The sequence below is a fragment of the Eschrichtius robustus genome, unplaced genomic scaffold, assembly GCF_028021215.1.
Source record: "Eschrichtius robustus isolate mEscRob2 unplaced genomic scaffold, mEscRob2.pri scaffold_613, whole genome shotgun sequence".
Taxonomy (NCBI): Eukaryota; Metazoa; Chordata; class Mammalia; order Artiodactyla; family Eschrichtiidae; genus Eschrichtius; species Eschrichtius robustus.
Genome location: NW_027175488.1, coordinates 129,450 through 154,506, shown reverse-complemented (window position 1 = coordinate 154,506; position 25,057 = coordinate 129,450).

Below are 25,057 nucleotides of genomic sequence, written 5' to 3'. Positions count from 1 at the left end.
TTCAGTCCCTGATGTTTTATGCTAACAGAAAAGAACACTGATCTGAATCAACTCAAATCATAATAAATTGAATGAACATATAAGCGAGTTAGAATCACAGACCACTCTTTAATTTGCCCCATTTAACCTATGTTCATCACATATATTATTTTCAAATCTTGACAAGATGGTAGAAAAAAATTAAAACTAAGCTTGCATCTCCCCATAGTGGGTACACATAGCTGGCAACGGAAATACTTAGTTTATGCGGGAAAGAGCTTGACATTCAGAAGGCTCTTGTATTTCGCCTGTACTAAAAAAAAAAATGTTTATTGTATACAACATTTCTTCATAACTAATGATCCCAATGTTATCTAAAATGAGTAAGTGAACCGTTCCCTCCCAGCCTTTTAGGCATGCTGTTCTTTTTACCAGGAAACCCTTCCGCCCCTTTTGTTTCCTGACTCAATTCCTCCAGAAAGACTCCTATTACCCTTGGACTTATTAACATATTCTCTTTCTGCAGTCGCATGGCTTGCTGGGCCTACGTCTTTCTACACAGTAATTGCTGACATATCTTCTGCCTTATCCAGCAAACTATAAGCTCCTCTGGGTAGTTAACCACATTTTACTGTAATTTGCGTCTCGTGTTCTCATTCCAAACTACAGGGACATTTTTTTTTTCCATATACAATCTATAATGTTCTCAATACTGTTTTCAATTCTACTTATAAATGCGTATATTAAGTGTGTAGAAGCCAAAATGTCCACACATTGAGTTCTGTTCCACTGAGGTAGAAGAGGAGCTGCAACCAAGGAAGCCCCTGATTCCCTTTGCTTCTGTTTCTTTACTGCATCTTCTGACATGATCTATGTTTGCTGTTGGGGTCATTTGTCACTTCTCTGAGCCTCTTCTCTTTATGGGCTGAGTATCTAGGCAGCACTGAGGAATTTGAGCCAATGCTGGTGATGCTGTTTTTGTTGAAGACGATGTGATACTTTACTTTCACCTGAAACTCAGGGCTTCATCTGATTCTCTTCCCTGATAGCAAAGGCTAGGTGACAGTAAATATTGATCCTAGGGTACTGCATTGGAACCAAACTATTAACATGAAAATATCCTATATTATTCAATGGAGCATTTATTGCCTCGGTGATGATTTTGTAGGTGCTGTCTTGAGGCAGGGGGCATAGATGCTAGTCCAATTTGGACTCGAATAAGTCACTACGTCTCATTTATCTGTAAAGTGATTAAGATTGGGAGTGATTGTCTTCAATGTCTTTTACAGGTGTTGAATTTTTATGATTCTCTTCCATCTATGGGAGATTTCATTCTAACTCACCTATAAAAGTGCATGATACACAGCTGTTACTTTATGAATACATATTGATTGCAAAGCATGTTCACATGCTTAATCTCATACTTTTAACAATCCTTGGAAGTAAGCAGGGAAAATACTGCCTTTTCTATTTTACAGTTGAGAAAACTTGCACATGGATTCAAGGTTAACAAGCAAATTCTGGCTACAAATCCTGTGCTCTTCCTTCCTTAGAACAAATTACTTTGGCCCACTATAAGTATTTATTTTAAACATAAAGTTTTATAAAAATGATAGAACTTGGGTATATAAAAAAAATATGGGATTTTGAGTCCTCTCCAACACAAAAGCTTATAGAACATTTTTTCTAATTAAAAACTGCTTACTAGAAGAATATATGCATGAATCACTTCCGATCCTATCTCTTTACATAGAGAGAAAAGTAGCATTGTTTCCTAAAAGTATAAGATCCAGAAAATATGCTATAAATCAGATAACTCTTAATTATGACTCCCGTATACAGAACTCAAGGGAAATTAATAATCAATACCCAAGTAACTAATTAAAACTGAGTTAATAAATGAACGATAGAATTCTGTATTTAAAAAAGGTCGTTATATTTTCACATACATTTTCTTACAGACAATTTAACCATTACAATCAGAGATATCTGAAAGATTTTTATCAGATTCCCTGGTAGAAAAAAAAAAAAGGGTGCATACCCTCTATATTTTTAAATTATGGTAAGGTTAATTTAAAACCTTTTTTTCTTCTCTTGTTTCAACCCTAGAGTTGCCTTAGTGTGTACAGTCTAATGAACATTATTTCTGGATGATTAAAGATAATGAAGTGTCATTAAGTTACTGGTAACTGTCTTAGACATAGCCTGTCGAGTATGATTAGTTTTAATTACAGAAGATAGGATGAAGATATTTAACACAGAAACTATGTGTAAATTTTGTTAAACATAAATTCTTGTTCTCATTATGGTTAATTTATGTATGATACATAGAGATATTGCAATAAAAAATTAATTTTTAGCGATAAACATCACTGCAGTTTCCTATTATTATATAACAAATCAGCCCCAAACTTAATGACTTAAGATGATAAGAATAATTTTATTATTATCTCCCATCATTCTGGAGGTTGACTAGGTTCAGAAAAGGACTTCTCATTCAATATCTCTCGTGCAGTGGCAGTTGGATGAGGGCTGGATTTAATTCTGCTTGAAGTTAGCCAGATTATCTCTACATGGTCTCTACACATAGCCTGTGTGGCTGAGATCAGAGTCTGCATTCCGAGAGAGAAAATGTAAACTGCCAGAATCCTAAACCTTGGGCCTAGAAACTGGTAGTGCCACATATCAACCTCACCATATTCTATTGTTGAAGCAAGCCTAAGTTCAAGAGGAGACACAGAATCCACCTCCCAGTGAAACAAATGTCAGTGAATATGGTGATTATATTTTGAAACTGCCAGAGTTGGTCCTCTGGCCACAAATCATTTATATACCAACCACATTCAAAAAACTGTCACCCACTTCAAAGATTCCCTATGCCAAAGCAACATCTCTTTATGGAATTAGTCTCAAGCTTGAGTCCTACATACTGTTATCTACATCTGGTACAGATCCAGATGTACTCTGAGTGTGGCACCGAGAATAGACGTTGCTGAGTGCATTTCCTCTCGATATGAAGAACTCTTGACTAAAGAGACAAGATTTTGTCCCTACACAACCAACAGACGATGTAAGAAAAAGCACAGAATATCTTTCATTCAAAAAAGGGGAAAATAGGATGTACACAGCAGTCACTGGTCCATAGATATTCTGAAATATCTCTGGGCACAAGTTGCCAATCCTGTGATTAGGGCCTAACCTTACTCTGTGGCTTTTGGCTCTAAATTCTTGGCTATTGGTTCTGTCCTCTGGTTCACCCTTCTTTTTCCATCAGAAATTACCAGTTTTTACTGTTATGTAGTTTCCTAACAGCTTTTCCTATCCAGCTTTCTAATCGTATTAGATCACGGACCCAAAGGCCTCTTCATTTCTTGTGGAGTCTGTACTTTAGTACAAGCTGGTGGTACTTCTGCCAGCACCTAACAACTTTTACAATTTTGTAAAATTTCTTTGAATTTAATTTGGGTTTAGTGGATTAGATAAAAGTCACAACCACAAATCTTGTTAAGATAAATCCTTCTCTACCTTGGCTTCCCTATGATACTGTGGGAAATATCTGTGGGACAAAATCTTAAGATTCTTTAGAAGCTTTATTGTTTAACAGAGTGGATCTGTTTGGCATGCAAAATCCTTAGAGTATCCTTATCTGTCTAAATGGTTCTATGAATTTTTGCCTAAGATTTCTGTGATATCTTAAAAAAAAGTCATAATAGTCTCATCTTGGATTTAACCTATGGTCTGAAGCCCTTCTGCTCTCAGAAGATACTGGGAATAAGAAACTTTGATTTTTGTACCCAGCATGTCTTTGCTTCATTTTAAGAGCTCAGTCTTTAGCACATCTTTCTCTTCTCACATTGTAACATACAAAGCAGGAGGAAGCCAGATGGTACTTTCAATTATGCCACATCTCTTTAGCTAGATCACCAAGTCCATTGGGAACATTTCCTATTTGCCACATTACTCCATAGGACAGTGTTGCCAAATTTCTGCTGTTATATAACAAGGATCCCATTTCCTCCAGCTTTATGCCATTTGTCTCTCTTTAAGCTCAAGGTCATTTAGGCTTTCAGTATCACTTTCTTTGATGCCCCTTTAAGCTTCCACATTCTCCTTGAGGCTCTTCTGACTTCCACCTGGTCCCAAAGCTACTACCATATATTTTTCATTGTTATTAATGTAGCACAAAATTCTGGGTACTAAAATCTGTTTGAGTATTTGTTGCATCACAAATCCCTGAAATACTGAATCCACTGGGTTCTAGACAAAGTCCTCCTTAGCCCTGTTGTTTGGTAAAAACCCGATGTCTGCTCTGTAATCAGGGGATTGATGATTCTGGCCACTGCAGCTAGCATCATCTCTGCCTCTTGTTTCACAGACATGAGGAGCCCACAAGACCATGCCTCTATTCCCTGATGGACCCATACTCCCTTCAGCACAAAGACCTCAAGCTTACTACATCTAAGATTGTGGGGGACAAGAATAAAAAAAATCCTTGTCCAAGTCTTGCATTTCTGATTTGAGATATGCTGATACCTAGCCTTCATTATGAGCCTAGAGGCTCATAGGAATAGGTCCTTGCTAGCAAAGAAGTGTCATGGGGAATTGGGATTCAAAATTCTCAGCCTTAGGACTTCCCCGGTGGCCCAGTGGGTAAGACTCCACATTCCCAGTGCAGGGGGCCCAGGTTCAATCTCTGGTCAGGGAGCTAGATCCCACATGCCACAACTAAAAAGATCCCGCATGCCATAAGTAAGATCCTGCGTGCTGCAACAAAGATCCCGTGTGCTGCAACTAAGATCCAGCCCAGCCAAATAAATAAATATAAAAAAAAAAAATTCTCAGCCTTGTGTGTCTTAACCAAATGTCCTCATTCTATTTCTCAGGATTCCACACTATCTTGCCGGTGTCATTACTTTAGTGCAGGGGTCAGCAAACTTTTTCTGTAAAAGGCCAGATAGTATATATTTTAGGCTTTTCTGGCCAACGTTCTCTATTGCAACTGCTCAACTTCACCATTAGAGAACACCAATTGACAGTACACAAATGAATGGGCATGGTTGGGTTCCAATAAAACAAAAACTTTTTTTACAAAAGCTGGTGGTGGGCCAGATTTGGGCAGTAGTTTGCCTGCTTCTGCTTGAGTGTAACAGATGTGTCAGGATGAGCATTTAATTGGTGTTGCAATCGAAAAACTTATATTAATGCCTTGGGATTGAGTTTCAGACGTATCTACTACTGTAGATAAAGCACTTTTAAAAATTGTGATAGAGGCCTTCCAATTTTTCTCTAGTGTTCTCATTTAGGCATTTTTTCTTTGTTCTTTTCTTTGTTTACACTCTCTAGTTTTGTCAGAAACTGCAGCACGTTTCAATTGTTTTTAATCATCATTAACCATAATAGTAACAACATGCTACAGACAATTCATTTCTCAAAACCTTGCCCTCCACCTGCATTCCATTCAGGACTGGCTATATAATTGGTAGGGACCAGTGCAAAATAAAAATGCAGGCCCCTGATCAAAAAACTGTAAAAAAGTTTTTCTTTCTTCCATGGTCTCTCTCTCAACTGTCTTGGAATTTTTAACTTGCTATTAAGTATCACATTTGCTCAGGCATGGGGAAAGTTGTGGTGCGTGTGCAGACCCTCCTAGGTGCCCAGGGTCCTGTTCCAGGACAGCGTAGTGCACAAACCTCCTTCTCCCCTGTGCCAGCACCTGGGTTCCCTTTTGGGGCAGAGGAGGGCAGCAGTCACTGGGCAGAGGTGGAGGAGCAGGTGGCCAAGAGCAGTCACATGAAGGTAGAGAGAGGCGGGGGAGGTGGAGCCGTGTGTGAGCTGAAGCTCCAAGTCCTTGGCACATGCTCCATGATCCCATGGGACTTCACTTACAAATTCTAAGATGAAATTTATTAAGAATTTCAAGACAGTGACTACATAGCATTAAACCCTAAGCATGGGGCCTTTATGACTGCACTGGTTGTATGCCCATGGAGTTGATACTAACTCTATTTCATCTTTCAATACCACAACCAATGATAATTTGTGTAACTATGCTTTCACTGAAAACCATGGATTACCATTTTCTTTTTTTTTTCCTCACAAGTAAGATATCCATGTACTCATTAAATAAATGGGCAACCCAATCCCAGATTCCCATTTGGAAGACTTGATTCCTGGGATTATTCCTGGTCTAATTACCGTATCAGTGAGGGTGCCATCCACTCAAAAGTGGCGATTAAATAAATTCAAGGAAAAGACCATTTACAAAATTGTTGGGCAGGGTTAAAGAAAAATAACAAGGGTAGTTTGTTAAGCACCCTGGAGTTAACTGGAGTGGAAAACAGTACTGCTTTTAAGTCTGAAGGGACGAAGACAGGGAGCTGTTTTCACAGAGAAAAATCTAGTTGTGGAATGACCAGACAGAAGCTGCATCATTCAATAGAGGAACTCATCCACTGCCAACCACACACCAGGAAGGAGGAAGCTGGTGGATAATTACCTCTACCTCTCTTTCTTTCCTTCTCTGATCTCCTCCTGCTGCCTCCCATTTGCCAACCGAAGTATTCCAAATGGCAGAGCTCATAAGGATCACACTTCTGAGGCACAGAACAGTATCGAGTAGGTTGTAAAACAGAAATAACAGAGCAAACAGAAGATACAGTGCAAGTCAAATTTCACTTATGTGCCTACTGCTGTACACCTAGCAGTACCCTATACAACCACCACCAAAAATAAAATAATAATAAATAATAATAGTGTAATTCTATGGATTTAATGTGCTGAAATTTCAGATTTATAGAGTCGAGTCAACCAATCCTCAAAGATTTTCACATTCTGAAAATTAAAGTTTAAGAATCTCTAACTGGAAACTAACTATTCAGCTGGCCCACAAATTCACACGTATCATCACTGGGTTAATCTAAAGAGTGAACAGGTTTCGGAATCATTTGTCAGGGAAAGTTTTTTGTTCTTTCTTTCATACAGTAATAATAATAATAATGATAATAATAGGCCAATTAGGCACTAAATTGAATTAATTCACGAGGATTTTTATGGCAGCAATTTGAAATGGATTGTCAGAGACAGTCTACAGACTCTCATATTATGCCAGGCTATTTTCATAACTATTTGGATTGTAACAGAATAAAGATAAAATATAAGAGGTTTGGAGGATAAAATACCTTAGCAAAAATATTTTATGTAATACAGATGTGATTACTTAGTAGGACAATTTATAATGCTCAAAGACGATCTCAAGAACGACTGCATATTTTAACAACATGAATGTATATCAATTCATTAGTATTTACTCAATAATCATAGTGTACAACACTGTTCTGGTCTGCTTGAAGTGCAGGGAAAGTGTTACGTACTTCTGCTTAAAAGCTGATTTACTGTCTTGCAAATTATTTAGAAAAACAATCACCTCTTTATCAATCAGAATTCCTATTTGAGAGTAACAGAAGCCACTTCAATTAGTTCAAATGGAAAAGCAGTTTATTTAAAAAGTATCTCATAAATCGCAGGAAGCAGGGAAGGGCAAAATATAAGATTTAGAGGTTTTTCATGTGAATAAACACTAAAACCACACCGCTGAAACTGGACCATGAGCATCAAACGCTTTATGTTTTAGCCACCAACACACCAGAAAATCTGGATTTCTTAATACATCTACTTCTTCACATTGCTTTCTTCTGAATCAAGGTCACACACTGGTGCCTCTGAATGGTGAACCTAGGTTTTTGTTTTTGTTTTTCTAGGTGCAAGAAAGACTAAGAAATTCATGTGCTGGCTACTTTTAAAAGGGTGGGAATAGTACACAAATAAAATTATGGCAAATACTCCAAACATTAGAAAGTCTTTAAAAAGGACTTCTGCATGATGAAATAAGTTGGGGCAGACCAACTTCCCACTATGGAAAAACAAAAAACAGGAGATTATGTGTGAAATAATTACTTTTAACATTAAATAATACACTTCTCAGTAACCCATAAGGCAAGGAGGATACCACAAGGAAAATTACAAAATATTATGAACTAAATAAAAATGAAAAAACAATGAACCAAAATTTACGTCTACCATTAACACAGCTCTTACAGGGAAATTTATGTTTTAAATGTTTATATTAAATACAAAGAAAAGTCTAAAATCAATGAACAAGGCTTCTACCTCTGAAAAAGCTAGGAAAACAAGAAAAAAGTAAGACTAAAGTAAATAGAAAAAAAAACAAGAAAGAGAAAGATCATTAAAATAGGAAATGGATAAATACAGAGAAAAATCATTAAAACCGAAAGCAGTTTTTCTAAAAAAGATCAACAGAATTTAAGAAAAAAAAGTAACAACACTGTAGTTGGATTGATCAAAAATAAATAAATAAATAAGAGAGAAGACAAAATCACCAATCACCAACAGGAATTAAAGAAGAGCCATCACCACAAATGCTACATACCTTAAAAACCATCAAATGCAGATATATTATGATAAATTCAAGCAAATAAATTTGACATCTTCTGTGAATTACAAAATTTCCTTGAAAGGTACACATTTAAAATGATGCTAGAAGACTTATTAAATCTTAATAGCCCTGTATCCATTAAGGCCTTTGAATTTGTAATATAAAACCTTTCCACAAAGAACATTCTGAGCCCAGAAGGCATCATTGGTCAAATCCATCAGACATTTAAGGAAGAAAAAATATCAATCCTTCACTAAATATTTTAGAAAAACAACAAAGAAGGAACACACCGAAACTCATTTTATGGGGCAAGCATTATGATACCAAAACCAGATCAAGATATTTCAAGAAGAAAAAACTAAAGACTGATATCCATCACTAACCTACATAAAAACAGGCTTAACAAAAGATTTACCAAATAAAATATAGCATTATAAAAAAGGATAATACATTGGGACCACATGAGTTTCAGCAGAACTAAAATAGTGGCTTACCAATTAAAAAATGCATCGATGTAATTCACCACATTAACAGAATAAGGGAGAAAAAACATATGATCATCTTAATAAACCACATGATCATCTTAATACATGTTGAAAGCATTTAATAAAATGCAATATCCATTCAAAACAAAAATTCTCATAAAACTAGAACCAGTTCTTCCCTGGTGGCGCAGTGGTTGAGAGTCTGCCTGCTAATGCAGGGGACACGGGTTCGCGCCCTGGTCTGGGAAGATCCCACATGCCACGGAGCAACTGGGCCCGTGAGCCACAACTGCTGAGCCTGCACGTCTGGAGCCTGTGCTCCGCAACAAGAGAGGCCACGATAGTGAGAGGCCCGCGCACCGCGATGAAGAGTGGCCCCCTCTTGCCGCAACTAGAGAAAGCCCTAGCACAGAAACGAAGACCCAACATAGCAATCAATCAATTAATCAATAAATCTTTAAAAAAAAAAAAAAAAAAAAAAGGAAAGCATCCCTCGTGGAGACCTGACTTAAAAAAAAAAAACAACAAAAAACTAGAACCAGTGAGAAATTCCTCAACCTGTTCAGGGTATGTATCAAAATCACATACAACTTCATGCTTAATGGTGAATGCTTCTACTCTATGATCAGAAATAAAACAAGATGTCCACTCACCAGCTCTATTCAACACTGTATGGGAAGCAACAGCCAAAGGGGGAAAATATAAATGCCAGGGGTTTGGAGGGAAAGAGGGATGAATAGGTGGAACACAGGGGATTTTTAGGAGAGCAGAACTGTTCTGTACTGTAATGGCTGAGACATACCATGACATATTCATCAAAACTGTAGGACGTACAATGCACATCAAATGTACCACACTGATGCAAGATGTTAATAATAGGGAAATTCAGGGGCACATGGGAACTCTCTGCTCAGTTTTTTGGTATACCCAAAACTACTTTAAAATATCAAGTCTACTCATATATATTTAAATAAATAAATAAGCAAATAAATAAAATGTGTGTAAGTATATAAATATATATATATAAATGTAAAAATGGTGAATCTAGTGAAGAGTAGAGGGTGTTACTTCATGTTATTCCACTTTTCAAAATAAGAAGTTGTGAGAAATCTAAGGAATATATGAAGAAGTCTTCAAAATAATATTTAAGAATACATACAATCTAAATATGTTAAAAATGTGTGTATCATCTTGGAAAAATCTAAGCCTGTCATATCCCTGCTTAAAACCATAACCAGCTTCCCACTTTTCCTAGGATAAAGACACAACCGCTCAACACGGAGTATGAGGCACCTGCCTCTTCTTCCTCACTTCTGTCCACTGACTGGCTTCCCACCACCACCATCACCTCTGCTCTTTGGGCTCCAGTCATACCGGAGGAAACGACTCCTGCAAAGTTCTCTCTCCTCTCGGCCTTTGCACGTGCTGCTGCTTCAGGCTGCCTAAGAGGGACTGAGAAAGGGATTTTCATGCTGTCTCTTCTCGACTGTCCCCCTTTCTCTCCTTTTGGAAACTTTCTCCGTCTCCTAAATCCAGGAACATGCTTCCTTAGCACCCAGTGCTTAGTCCCATATTGCATTTAGCACACGGTATTGTAATTGTATGCACGCTTGTCCATGTTCTCCAATGTTCTGTAAACCTAAGGACAGGACCTGTCTTTATTCCTCAGCCTCCAGTACTGGGTCTGGCACACAATAATTACATATCCAATAAATGGGCTCTATGTGAAATTAAAAAGTTGGACTAAATAGATGATGAAGATCTATTGGCATGTATTGAATAATCCCAACCCCAGGAAATACCTTTTTCTCTGAATTCCTCTGGTTCTAAGCTTCTGAAGACCTCACGAGTCAGAGACTGTGGTTCCCATGAACCCTCCGCACGTCACGTGCTGCTCAGTCTAAGGTCACGGAACGTGGACTCCATTTCCCAGCATGCCTCGGGACGTGGGGGCTGTGTCACCCATGGGAGGCCCCGGCCCTGCGTGCGAGCTGAGGAGGTAGCCAAGGCGGAGCGGCCACTGACGCTGAGGCAGCCGTGGGTCGGCGGCCTGGTCTCCATGGCCGGTCGCGTTGCTCTGTCTGGGGCCGCGAGGGCTCAGAGACCATTTATTCATCTGTTCGAGGCGGCCGTTCGCGTGAAGTTGGAGCAGATCCTGAGCCGCGAGATGCCGATCCCATCAGGCAGCAGGTGCATTTCCGTGTGGCCATGGTGAGTTTTAGCCTTTAGGGGCTGAACTGGTACAAGCCACGCTGTCCAGAACGTGGACTGTCCATGGGCATGGGCTGGCCATCCAGGCGCGGAACCTGCCCGCTGGAGCGATTTATTAACGGTGAGGACACTGGCCTCATTCTACTGGCGCATGTTCATCAGACATAGCAATTCGTTAAAGCCAAAGCTAACCCAAGGGAAGGGCAGAATCTTTCACTACTGCTCTTGCCGTGAACTATTCAGGCAGGCCTGTCCAGTTACTCTGTGTTTAATGGTGACTAAGAAATCACCCTGGCCTGATGAGCTGGACACAATCCTGTATGTTAAAATAGAAATTATCATATGAGTTGCAAATAAGTAAGTAAATAAGTAAAGTTTATACAGATTAGAAATAGTTTCATTCCAGATGACATTACTCGGTGTGTAGAAAATCTCTCCCTCTATATGTATATAAACAGATCTGATAAGAGAATATAGCAGTCTCACAAGATTCAAGGTAATATACAGAACTTAATTGTATTCCTATATTTAAGCAAGGTACAGTTGAAATTAAATACCATTAACAATAACATATAAATATATTACTTTTTGAAAAATATCCAGGAAGATATGTGCAATATATGTACACTAAAACCTATAAACCATCCTGAGAGAAGTTAAGTTTTCATTCTAAATTGATCTATAGATTGAAACTTAATGCAGTTAAAATTTCAGTAGTCTGTATTTTCTGCAAATGGACAAGCTGAAACTATAATATATATGGAAATTCAAGGAACATAGTGTGATCAAAAGAATTTTGAAAATGCAAAAGTAGAAAGACACTACCTGATTTCAAGATTTACTATCACGCTAGAGTAATAAAAAGAGTGTGGTGTTTGTGTAAGAAACAAAATATTTGCATAATATATAATTGGAGCAGAATAGTCCAGAAATATACTCACAGGTATGTGAACAAATGACTTTCAACATAGGTTCAGGGTAATTCAGTGGGGAAAGAATAGTGTTTTCAACAAATGGGACAATTAATAATTTCAAATAAAAATGAAGTTTATATCACACTATATAAAGTTAAACTTGAAATGTATCATAGAACTAAACCTACAAAATTTCTAGATGAAAACATAGGAGATAACATTTGTAAACTTGGGTTATACAAAGATTTCTTAGAAAGGAAACAAAAAGTATGAATGATAAAAACATTTGTTAAAATTGAACTTAGTCAAAATTTAAAACTTCTGTTTTCAGGAGACACTTTAAAAAATGAGAAGTCTACCCACAGTCTGGAATACAAATTACATATGAAATACTAATATTCAGAATATTGTACGCACATATATACACAAGCACACACATATAATATCTGTATATATGTATGTAAAGGTATACATATACATGTATGTGAGTATTACAGAGTTGTAAGATTATATATGTATATGTGTATACATAAATGTATAATTTTACAATTCAGTAATACAAAGTGAACCAACGCAGTTTAACAAAATGGTAAATGTTTTAAACAGACACTTCAACAAAGAAGATTGGCAGTTGAAAAGTAAGAACGTGAAAGGTTGTCAACCTCATTATTCATTAGGGAAATGTAAACTAAAACCACAGTGATATGTCAATACATCCACTCAAAGGGCTAAAATTTAGATATGCTAGCCAGGATGCAGAATAACTCAAACTCATTAAACTATATAGCTGAAACGGGTTATTTTATGAATATAAATAGTATCTTGATAAATCTGACTTAAACTTTCAAAGAAAGCAGCATAACATAAGTCAAAGGTGGTATGAGAATATAGGAAGACAGAGGAGGGCAAAGCCAGTCAGGAAAGACTTCTCAGAGATGATGCTTGAGCTGGGTGTTGAGGATGACTAGGAGCTACCCAGCCACATACAGAAGCAGGCAGGGAAAGAGGGTGCATGTGAAGTTTGAAGAGTTTCAGGAGATTCAACAGCATATGAGAGCCAGTGAGGTATGAGAAAGGGGAGTGAAAGTGGCTCAATGTAGCAAGAGTTTGGGGAGTGAATGAAGATTCAGCAGGAAATAATGCTGCCTAATATTATATGTTAATAATTATGTATACATATATATAAAGATTAGTTGAAGCTAATTCATAAAGATCCTTGAATTATAAACTGAGATTTTAAACTATTTTATATGTGATGTTGTATAACCAAATGATTTTAAACAGGAGACTGATTTAATTAGATTTTATTTGTAAATAAATTCTGGTTGCAGTATGGAACTCAAAATGAAATATGGGGAAACTAGGTGAGAAATGTAGTTACAAGAGAAAGATGAGAAGGGCCTAAAACAAGACACTGGCAATTACATGGGGGATGACGTATAGAAGGTGATGTGATTCTGCCACTTAGACAAGGAGAGTCAGAAGATGAGTGTGATCTCCAGGTTGGATACCTTGGTGATGGTGGTGTTTCCTGGATTGAGGAATGTAATGCTATGGTCAGATTTCTGTTGGAAGAAGTTAGAGAATCAAAGGTATGGTAGTAAATGTGCTGAATGTGAGGTAACTGTGGTATAATTAAGTATAGTCTGGTACAATTTCTTTATTCCTTCCCCTCAAAATTGCATTTGTTTTGTCCTTTATGCCTCTTTAAAACCAAATATTTTCTTGTAGAGCTTTTAAAAATTGAATTACTTTCCCCCCATCCTTACTCTTGATCTTCTGTCTTCTACTGTAAAATTATTTACTTTAATGTGTATAGTGACTATGTGTATAAATATACACACAACCATCAAATCTCTTAAAAACATGTGTAATTTGCAGGTCCTCTCTTCTTTCTTTAGACTGTGTGTTTTCTAAGGGAAGTAGCTTTAGCTTGCTCCTTAATATAGTGACACTCGAAAAATCTCTCTAAAAAATAGCTCAAATTCTAGAGAATTAGGAGGCCTGAGGAGCTTCTCAGTATTTAGTCTGGATAATCATGTTTTGTTGTTGACGCTGCTGTGCTCTTGTTGTTGTTTATCCATTACCGAGCTTCTCTTATTTTGCTTATGATTGATTTGTTTCAGAGCTGATTAAACTTCTATCAGATATCAGGCAAAGGGAGAGGGAAAAGATAATATTTAACTGAACCCATTTCGGTATTGATTTTGAGCTAAAAGGTACACATTGCATTGGTAGAACTCTTTTCTTAGGCTTCTTGAAATAGGGGGAAATCCTTTCCATGTGGTGAGAATATTTTTAGAGAAGAATCACTTCCCTCTTTTTAGTAAACACTTCAAACTATATAGCAGGATCATGATGGATATCAACGGATACAAATTAACTAGCAGTTACATAAGATGAATACATTATATGAATCAGCACCTGGTATACATGTGGTGTTCTATCTAAGTTTTATAAAAACACAAGGTAAAGACATTTTCACATTTGTAGCATATGTTCTAGTTGAGTATGCTAATTATAAAGCAAATAAAACATTAGGAACTCGCAATATTTTTAATTCTTTTAAAAAATGTGTTCTGCTTAGTCAAAACTATTTGAGATTAATCTCTGAGTCATTAATCTATAAGAATTCCAGGGAAGACAGGATATTGCCTGAGGTGATGGTATAGTCTGCTCTCCAAAGTGTACAAGTGCATGAAATACTGGAAGTTGTTGATTTCATTTCTCTTGTGAAAGAAAAATAATCATTCAGAGCAGAACACACACAAACACACACACACACACACACACACACACAGTGAGACACCACATCTAATAGAATGGCTAAAATAAAAGATTGAAAACATGAAATGTTCATAAGAATGTGGAAAAATACAAATTTGCTGGTGGGAGGGTAAAATATTACAACTAGTTCAGTAAACTTTCAAAATTCTTTAGTAGTTTCTTACAAAGTTAAGCATGAATCAACTCCATGGTCCAACAATCCTATTCCTAGACATTCCCAAAGAAAAATGAAAGTTATGCCCACAAAAGCAGTTGTACAAAAATTTCATAAAAGTATTATATATAATAACAAATAAAGTAAAACAAAATAAAACTGAGAACAACCCACATGTCAAACCATAGGAAAATGGATAAACACAATTGTGATGTATTCATACAATGAAATAGTACCCAGCAATTAAAAAAAAAACAAAAAAAGGAATTCACTAGAGATACATGCAGTAGCAGAGACATTAGTGAAAGAATCTAGAGACACACACATACACACAGACATCACAGTGTGAAATTAAATTCCCATAAGGTACACATGAACTAGCAAAACCAGTCTATGATGATAGTCAGTGAGTGGGGAAGAGTGGGAATTATGATCGAAAGGGTAAAGAATTTTCTGGAGTGAGGAAAATGTTTCATATATTATTTGGAATGGTGATTACACGCTTGTAAAAACTCATCTTAAGAACTGTACATTGTATTATATATAAATCATGCCCCTTTTTTTTTAAAGAAAGAAAAAACTGCTGAGTAGACCAGACATATTGGCTGATTTCTGTCTTTTGAGGTACTAGACCTGCCTCATTCCAAGATAGATGATGATTCCATTTGGGGTTAGAATTCTATTGCTCTGAGCTATTCTCTGGCTTTGTTTGATGCCTTTAGCACATTAAAACCAGGAGGACCGGGGCTTCCCTGGTGGCGCAGTGGTTGAGAATCTGCCTGCCAATGTAGGGGACATGGGTTCGAGCCCCGGTCCCGGAAAATCCGACATATGTGCCGCAGAGCAACTAAGCCCGTGCACCACAACTACTGAGCCTGTGCTCTAGAGCCCGCGAGCCACAACTACTGAGCCCACGTGCCACAACTACTGAAACCTGCGTGCCTAGAGCCCGTGCTCTGCAACAAGAGAAGCCACGACAATGAGAAGCCCACGCACTGCAACGTAGAGCAGCCCCCGCTCGCTGCAATTAGAGATGGCCCGCACACAGCAACGAAGACTGAACACAGCCAAAAATAAAAACAAATAAATAAATAAATTTATTTAAAACAAAACAAAACAGGAGGACCTTCAGTGTCTGTGGCCTTAGTTCAGGGTTCTTGGAGAAGAACTAAAAGAGTTGAACTGGTAGCAGAGGAGGGAAGTTACTGAAGTTGTTGGCCAAGGAAGAGCTAGAGGATGAGGATGAGGTGATAAGTCATTTTCTCTTGTTCCAAAATTACCAAGTTTGGATCTAAAGTGATATTGTGTGAGTCATCCGATTTTCTTGTTTTGAATTTTACATACACAATATGCAGTATACAAAGAGTCAGTATTGTAGAAAGAATGTGGAATAAGTACAAAAAGTAGACTTCCATCCTGTGTACTACTTAATGGTATTTGAACTAAACTTTGCAAAAGCATCTACTCTCTCTAGATTTTTTTTTTCATTTTAAATATAAGTAGCTTGAACTAAATGACTTCAAAATTCTTACAACTCTGAACTGTTCTGTAAAATAAAATAATAGAAGTCACACCTAAACTATAATTATAGACTCCATATCACAAGAGCTACCAGAAAGAGTAAAGACAAAATAAGCCGTCTAATGACAAAATCCTGTGGCTCACTTGGATATATTTACCTGACAGAATGGGCTTATATAAAATCAGTCTGTACTTGTGGAAAGATAATAAGAACAAATTGGACGTCAAGGCATTCATAATACATTATAATTATTTTTATGGCTGACAGGGATAATCCCTGTTCTGTAATTGGTTAGGTAAGGTACAGACTGATACTTGACGTATTTCTAATACATATATTCTTTCACACTCCATTGTTTTTCCTGATTCCAGACTTTTTAATCTATAAACAAGGGTCAGTGGGCCAAAGAGGGCTTTGCTTATTGTTTTCTTTGTAGGTTTTTCAAAGAAAGGAAGGAGACCTGAATCAAAAGAGTGGAGTATAGTTGTTCATATATCAGTTTGAATGAGAACAAGAGAACAACAGGAGAAATTTTAGAAGAAAAATGGGAAAATGTTCTTTCCATGAAGATTTTTCTGAAGGATGTTGTATCTTGAGACAGTAAAGGAAGCCAAGACCCACTCTAGAGGAAGCAGCATGCAGTATTCTTCAAAATTGTGCAGTGTTCTTCAAAATTATCCAGCCAGCAGTCTGAACCTTCCCTGGTTTCAACTCTTGCTAAATCTCATTTGTGTTCAGTTATTCTCTATGTTCTGTGAAAGGGTTCGAAACTCTTTTAAAATCCCTTCTCCTTATTAAGCCAAAAAAATTAGCCAATACTTTTTAATAATACAGAAATGTTCATGTTATATTTTGTGTTTTGTTTATGTTTTTCTTATGCTGTAATTAGATGAATTAGAAAACTGAGAAGTAAGGAAAACCAGTAATGCTGACCAGATTTGATTTGGGTAGCTTAATGGATAAAACCATAGATACGTGGCTTTCAGTTGAATGTAAGAAGAAACATTTTTTACTCAGAGTATTCCAAAGATGGGGTAAACTGCCTGAAAAAGTAGCAGATGTCAAAACATGAACTAGGTGACCATATCACTATGAAGTTGTGGAGGGGAGTCAGCTTAGGTGGTTGTTTAAAATAAGCTAGAGAGAAATAAGTTGGCTTTTAGATGGTAGAGAGGTAAGTTAATAAGCATTGCCAAATGAGAAACGTTGTTTAAAAAGAGAAAAGTTATGGATGCAGAAGGCCCTTCAGCTCCAGAATGATATTTGCAGAAAGACCTGTGATATATATATATAAATTTTCCTGAGTCAGGAGCTTAAATAATGTTATGAATGAGGCTGGTTGAGAATAAGCCATACTCAACTCACTCACCTCACACCATCCATATATACAGAATTTATCTTTTCTGTAAACAATCATTATCTTTATATCTGAAAGGGTTTTTTTTCCCAGTTAGACATTATAGCCATTTAAGGAAAATTATGTTTTTTAATGGTTTGGAGGAATTTAAAATCCATCAGTGTCTCAAACTATTTCTCTTCAGTATCAAGAGATACTTTCTTTTGACAATATTCAAAGAAAAGTTGGAGTAACAGTTTAGTTAAAGTTCAGGTCACATATTATCAAGCAAAAGGCAGGAAAATATGAGATGAGGTAGTAGAATGAAATGAGCATTGTTTCTAGCGTACGTGGTGTAAAACCAGTTGTGTTTGAATTTGGCTTTACACTGTCTACTTGCACAACCACAGGCAAGTGGCTTCATCTCTCAGAGCCTCCATTTTCTCACATGTTAAATTAGGGTAACAGCAACTAGAGCTGTTCTGAAATTTATAGCAAATATTTGAGAAAAACTCCACATGCATTATCAAATTGTAAACAAATATTAGCTACTTTAATTAAATTAATGGTGATATTAAATTAAATCTATCAGTAGCATGGGAATTTCAGAGAGCTGGTGATTCTTCAGTGTGAAACATGTTCACACTCTTGTTCCTTCATTCAGGATTTAGAGGAAATTGTGTTTAAGTCATTTGTGCCACTGCTTGTTTTAGTCATGTTTGTTTACTGAAGCTACCTTTTTTTTTTTTGGTCTTCGTCCATTTTTTTTTTTTTAATTAATTAATTTATTTATTTTTTATTTTATAGCTGTGTTGGGTCTTCGTTTCTGTGTGAGGGCTTTCTCTAGTTGTGGCAAGCGGGGGCCACTCTTCATCACGGTGCACGCGCCTCTCACTATCGCGGCCTTTCTTGTTGTGGAGCACAGGCTCCAGATGCGCAGGCTCAGTAATTGTGGCTCACGGGCCTAGTTGCTCTGCGGCATGTGGGATCTTCCCAGTCCAGCGCTCGAACCCGTGTCCCCTGCATTGGCAGGCAGACTCTCAACCACTGCACCACCAGGGAAGCCCGAAGCTACCGTTTTTATCCTGGAGTATTTGATCAGCTGTCTTAATTACTGGTAGAATAATGGAAGAAAATCAACTATCTGAACCATGTAGATGGAGGAAGAGCTGCCATGAAACCTCAACTCCTCTAGGTGAATGGAGTAGTAATTAGTGTATAAATAAAATAGTGCTGGACTCCCTTCCACCGCCACCCTCCACACGCAAAAAAAAATCTGGGATTTTTTTTTACTCTGTTCTGTTCTATTCCTTTTATTCCCTTTTTGAGCTCATACTATTCTGAACATGAGCATAAAACAAAATACAATTATAAATGTTTCAAATGATAATAAACTGAAAATTTTGACATTGATAACGTAAACTTCCTGTTTTCCATAATGGCAGGTTATATACATCCAGAATCAATAAATCTTTCAAGCTAGAATATATTTTTTCTTGTTTTAGTTTCTATATACATCTGTAATTCTGAAAGATATTAATGCTTATTAGAAGAGGACAAAGTTAACTCAAGAAAATCTCAAATATTGTGATGATGGCAATTTAAGAATACATACCTTTTAGCCCATCGTTGACCCCTCCTAGAAGACATGGCAGTTTTGCCTCATTGGGAGCCATTGCTAGGCTAAGATCAGCAATAATAAGTATATCTTTTTAGCTACATGGAGAATTTCTAGATCACTGGCAAAATTATATGCAATAAACTGCTGGCTGAAATTATCAGACTTGAAGCAGATAGGCACAGTGAAAATCTTGCTAAATAAAATAAAAATGGAGAGATTGTGTTTTTCAAAATGAAGCTCATATGGACATCTGTTTATTTCAGCATAATCAGTTTAACAACTTTAATTTAGGCCTAAGATTATTGCTTGTGTATTTTGCTTGGTTATTTATGAGGCAATTAGGTTTAGTTTTCAGTATGTAAAGCAATATATGTCTCCCAAGGTTTATTCATTCTTTTATCTGTTACAGATTTGTCAAGCTTACAGGTTTCAGTGTGGAGTGATTTTTTTTTTTTTTAATGACCATTATGGCCCAAGTGTTTATATGTTCTGCAATTTTAAATACTTTGCAAGTGGGCTTCCCTGATGGCACAGTGGTTAAGAATCTGCCTGCCAGTGCAAGGAACATGGGTTCGAGCCCTGGTCCGGGAAGATCCCGCATGCCGCGGAGCAACTAAGCCCGTGCGCCACAACTACTGAGCCTGAGCTCTAGATGACAAACATTCAGTCTTTCACCGTTAGGATAATATTATCTGAAGGGTTTCCTTGGATGCTTTTTTTTCAGGTTGAGAAAGTTTCCTTCTATTTCTAATTTGCTGAGAATTTTTATTATCCCTGGAAATGGACCTAAGAGATGAAAAACAGAGAAAACAGTGAAGTAGAGATTGTGGAACTGAAGCCTGTTTCTTTGTGGTTGCAGTTACTATAGTTTCTAAACAATTATCTCAAATAATTTGGCTGAACTATATGTTTTAAGCTAGTGTTCCCCAATTTAAAAGTCTTCAATCATATCTTACCACCAAAGGATAAAATTCAGTTCACTTAGCATGGTGCGCATGGCTCTTAATAGTGTGCTCTCCGCTTTCAGCTTCCTGTTCTTAATCCTCCCTATTATCCTGCATGGCCTTCTATACTCTTGACAGTTGAACAGTGTGCCTTTCCTAAAACATACAATAGCTAGCACTTCTGTTTTGTAACTGCCATTCCTTTTGTGTGGAATGTCTTCAGTTTGTATTCTGGGGGGAAATTTCCATGCATTTAATTTGAGCCACCTCTATGAACCAGTCTCAATCTGTCACACCTCATTATAAACACTTGTCTCAGAACACAATGTACAATTACTATTTGTTATGTTTCTTGACCATCCTCTCCCTCCTCCCTTCCCCCCACACACACTGGACTGCGAATTTCCTAAAGGCATGGACTTTCTGGATACTATGTTTGTATCCTGAAAGCTAAACTTACTTGTGTGTAGCAAGTGACACACATTAACAGTTTATAATGAATTCGTAAAGAAAGCAGTTTACCTGGATTGGCCAAGTCTGGGCAGAAGTATCTTGACAGAAAGAGTCAGTTTGGATTGACTTATCCTGGTATTTATATATAAAAATACCTGAATGGATGCTTAACTTTGGACTTTGTGGGCACAGCAAACAGATTTAGTATTAATGTGTGATTATTAATTTTGGAACAAGAATGAAATAAGTTTTGCAACACATTATTAAAGATAGAATTAATTAATACAATTATTTACACAGGGATTCTGAAGCAAGTTCCATCTCTTCTTCTCCAGTGACCTAACTAGGTACAATAAATCATTTCTAAATGCGACCTAGTTTTGAATTCACCTATACAATTTTTCAGCTATATGAATTTCAAAAATAAATTTAATCAATCCTTATTCACACCTAGAAGATGTATTCTTCGATATTCCTAGGCATCAACAGGAAGTTGACTCCATCCTGTTTCCTATTTTCCCTCTGATAGCTCTCTGAAGAAAACACATTACTCTGACTTAAATCAAGAGTAGTGGTGTTAATCTATGCAGGATGATTTTCTAGGAATAGATCAACTTGTAGGTGTATGAAAAGGAATGAAAATTGAGAGATCTCTGCTTTTGTTTCAGGGTGTCAAACAAGAGATGAACTATAATAGCTGCCTAGACAACATTGACGAAAGGGTGAAAAGGGACTGAAGTATGTCTTTGATGGGTGTGTCAGTTTGGAGGAGTGAATTTTGTGACATGCAGGAAATAAAGTCACAGCTTCCTTTAGAGATGTGCTCCGTAAAAACGTGCTTAAATTCCAGCTATGACGTCCCCCCCGGGCTTGTAATTTGGTTCTGTTTGGGATCAGTCTCTCCTGCCCAGCTGTTGAGCTAAGGGTACATCTCTTGATCTTGGCACATCTGTGGCACATCCCTTATAGAAGTAATTTGTACATTTTAGAGTTTCATGGAGTCTCTAGTCCAAGTACACTGTAGTCAAAGGAGGTTTTTTAGTAACATATTATTTGACTGTTTTTCAGAAAGCACCACTTTATTCTTTTTTTTTTTTTAATTTTTATTTATTTATTTATTTATGTTTGGCTGTGTTGGGTCTTTGTTTCTGTGCGAGGGCTTTCTCTAGTTGCGGTGAGCGGGGGCCACTCTTCATCGCGGTGCGCGGACCTCTCACTATCGCAGCCTCTCGTTGCGGAGAACAGGCTCCAGACTCGCAGGCTCAGTAGTTGCGGCTCACGGGCCTAGTTGCTCCGCGGCATGTGGGATCTTCCCAGACCAGGGCTCGAACCCGTGTCCCCTGAATTGGCAGGCAAATCCTCAACCACTGCGCCACCAGGGAAGCCTCCACTTAATTCTTAACAGTGTGACTTTATTTTAATGAGAGGCAAGGGTTAGTTGTCTAGGAAGCCCATGAAAGAATATCATTATTATCAGATGTTTTATTGATGCTATCAAATATTTGTCTGACACTAAGTTACCCGTTAGCACTTTCAGAGTCCCAGAATAATCTCTCTGAATATTATTGATTGCCATGACACAAATCATACCTTTTACTTATTTTGTTCTCATATACTCAGTTTCCCCCTTTAAATTACTATCTAGAAACATTGGCACAACTGTAATAAAATGAGGCTATCTGCAGAAATACCTGAACAAAGTTTTGTTTTTTGTTCCTTCTTTAGTGCCTTGCTATTTTCTTAAATAATTAGGATTAAAAAGACTAGATGAGAGATATTGGGAAATAGAAAACTGCATTTTAAATCTGTGGTACAAGATTAAAAAGTTTAAATACTTAAAAAGTGATACAAGTTTAAGTCTAATCTTACAAGATACATGTTTATAAAATTTTGGGAAGAAAACAAAGCAGTATAAAGCAGAAAGTGACATCAGTGTATGGATGACCAAAATACTAACAGTATTTTTCTTGACAGATGAATAATCTCTAAATAGTGTAAAGAATACTGCTTCTCTTGACCTTCTATAATTGTAGGCCAGGGTAAAATGTGGAAGAATTTTATTAGGGAAGCACCTATTGGAAAGGAAATAGGGGAGATGTCAGAAAAGACAGGGAGGGTAAGTAAACTGTGATGTAAATTCAACGTTTTGTGAAGCAGAAAGGGAGGGAAGGTTGGGTAGAATTTTCCTAGACTGCAGTACAGTTTAATAAAGTTTGGACAAGGTCAGAATCCTTTAAGGAGTTCCGAGTCTTCCAGGAATGGGTCTGCCTTAGCAGCCCTGCCACACTGTCATTGGTTGGGAGCAGCTCTTGGGAAGTGGGATCTTGGCAAAAACATTGCAATGAATTTCAGATTGTAATGGCTAGGGCTCTTAATTAGTCTCTCTATAGGTGTGGCTCTGCAAGCTACATTCTCATGGCTGCCACAGATGACTTCAAAAGTTTTATAAAAATTTAGAAAATTACCAGACACTATCCACCCTATACATTAAGGTGTATAGTTTTGATAATTATATGGCATTATATGTAAAGACTTTCTCATGCCTCTCCCATATCTCTCCTATTCTTGGATGAGCGTCCTGGAAGAATCCTTTCAAAGATTATTTAAATGAAAGGAAGAATTGAAAATCTAAATTTGAATTATAAGTGAAATGGAGCACAGTCTGCTACTAAGGGCGAAAAGCATATTTTTCTTCTCAAAACTAAATAACTTGAAAGATAAACCAAGAGCGTTACTGAGTCTTTGGGATACTAAATTAAAGATGAGCTTATTTTTGTTGCAAAATATAACATGTAATATTCGTTCAGTTTATTCCAACAGATGTGAGGGGTGGGGGGACTAGGAACACCAATACCTTTGAAATGGCCATAATGTGTCCAAGATCATGGTAGATGATTTACATTTGAAGGGTAGCAGAATAGGCCACCCCAAAATATGACTGTAGGAGTTCGGGATGTGCCAATGCCAAATGTGTCCCTTTGATATATTATTTTGAGCTATTGGCACTGGAAAAACAGCAAATGTGGGGAGAGGCTTACTCTGAACTCTTCTTATCTGCCTAAAAACAAATCCCCCCAAAAGAACTCAATTGTCATAAGGCCCCTCCCAGGAGTCTCATCAGCCAGGGAAGATTGACCCTTATTACAGGAGAGTAGAGTAGAAGTTGACCCAACACCTAGACAAGCTTTGTACTCTCCCCTAAAAGATCTACATCCTCCCTCCCCTTTCCTTATTAATGTGGTATTTAAGCTAGAATTCTAAGCCACTTGGAGAAGTTATTCATTTTCGCTGGGTATCTCCCATGTATATGAGGTATACATCTTAATAAACTTCTGTTTGTTTTTTCTCTTATTATTCTGTGTTTTACTAAGTGGTTTCAGCTAAAAACTCAGAAGGGTAGAGGGAAAGTTATTTTTGCTCCTCTACACATTCAATCCATATAATGACTATGGTAGAAGAAAATTATTAGTCTTATTTAAAGATGAAGATAAGGCTCAGGATCATAGATCTAGGAAATGGCAAAGAACAGATTTCAGTCTCAATCTTTGTAGCTCTAAATCCTGTAATCTTTCCAAGTGCAGATATTTTTAATTTGCTTATCAAAGATTTTCCAAATAACCCCTTTATATTCATACCCATTTTATAGACTCTGAAAGATTAAATATACATATATGTATATAATATTCAGTCCTCTCAGGGAGTTTATAATCATTTGGAAGAGATAATATTATATACAAAGTTATAAAACACAAACCCAATTGTATGTTATATGACTAGTAAAATCAGTGAGCTGAAGCCATTAGTGTGAGCTTTATGGTAGACTGGGTGCTTGCAAAACTAACAGAAAGCAGTAGATGTTTTTGGATAGGTGTCTTGCTATAGCATAGTATCACAGACCGGGTAGCTAATAAACATAAGAAATTTATTTTTCACAGTACTGAAGACTGGAAGTCCAAGATCAGGGAGCCAACGTGGTCAGGCGAGGGCCCTTTTCCTGGGTCCAGACTTCTTGTATCCTGACATGGTGGAAGCAACTAGAGATCTCTCTGGAGCCTCTTTAATAAGGCACTAAATTCATTCAGGAGGGCTCTACCCTCATCACTTAAGCAGACCCCAAATGACCCACCTTCTAATACCATCACTTTGGGGGGAGCTAGGATTTAAACACATGAATTTTGGGGAGACACAAATATTCAGAC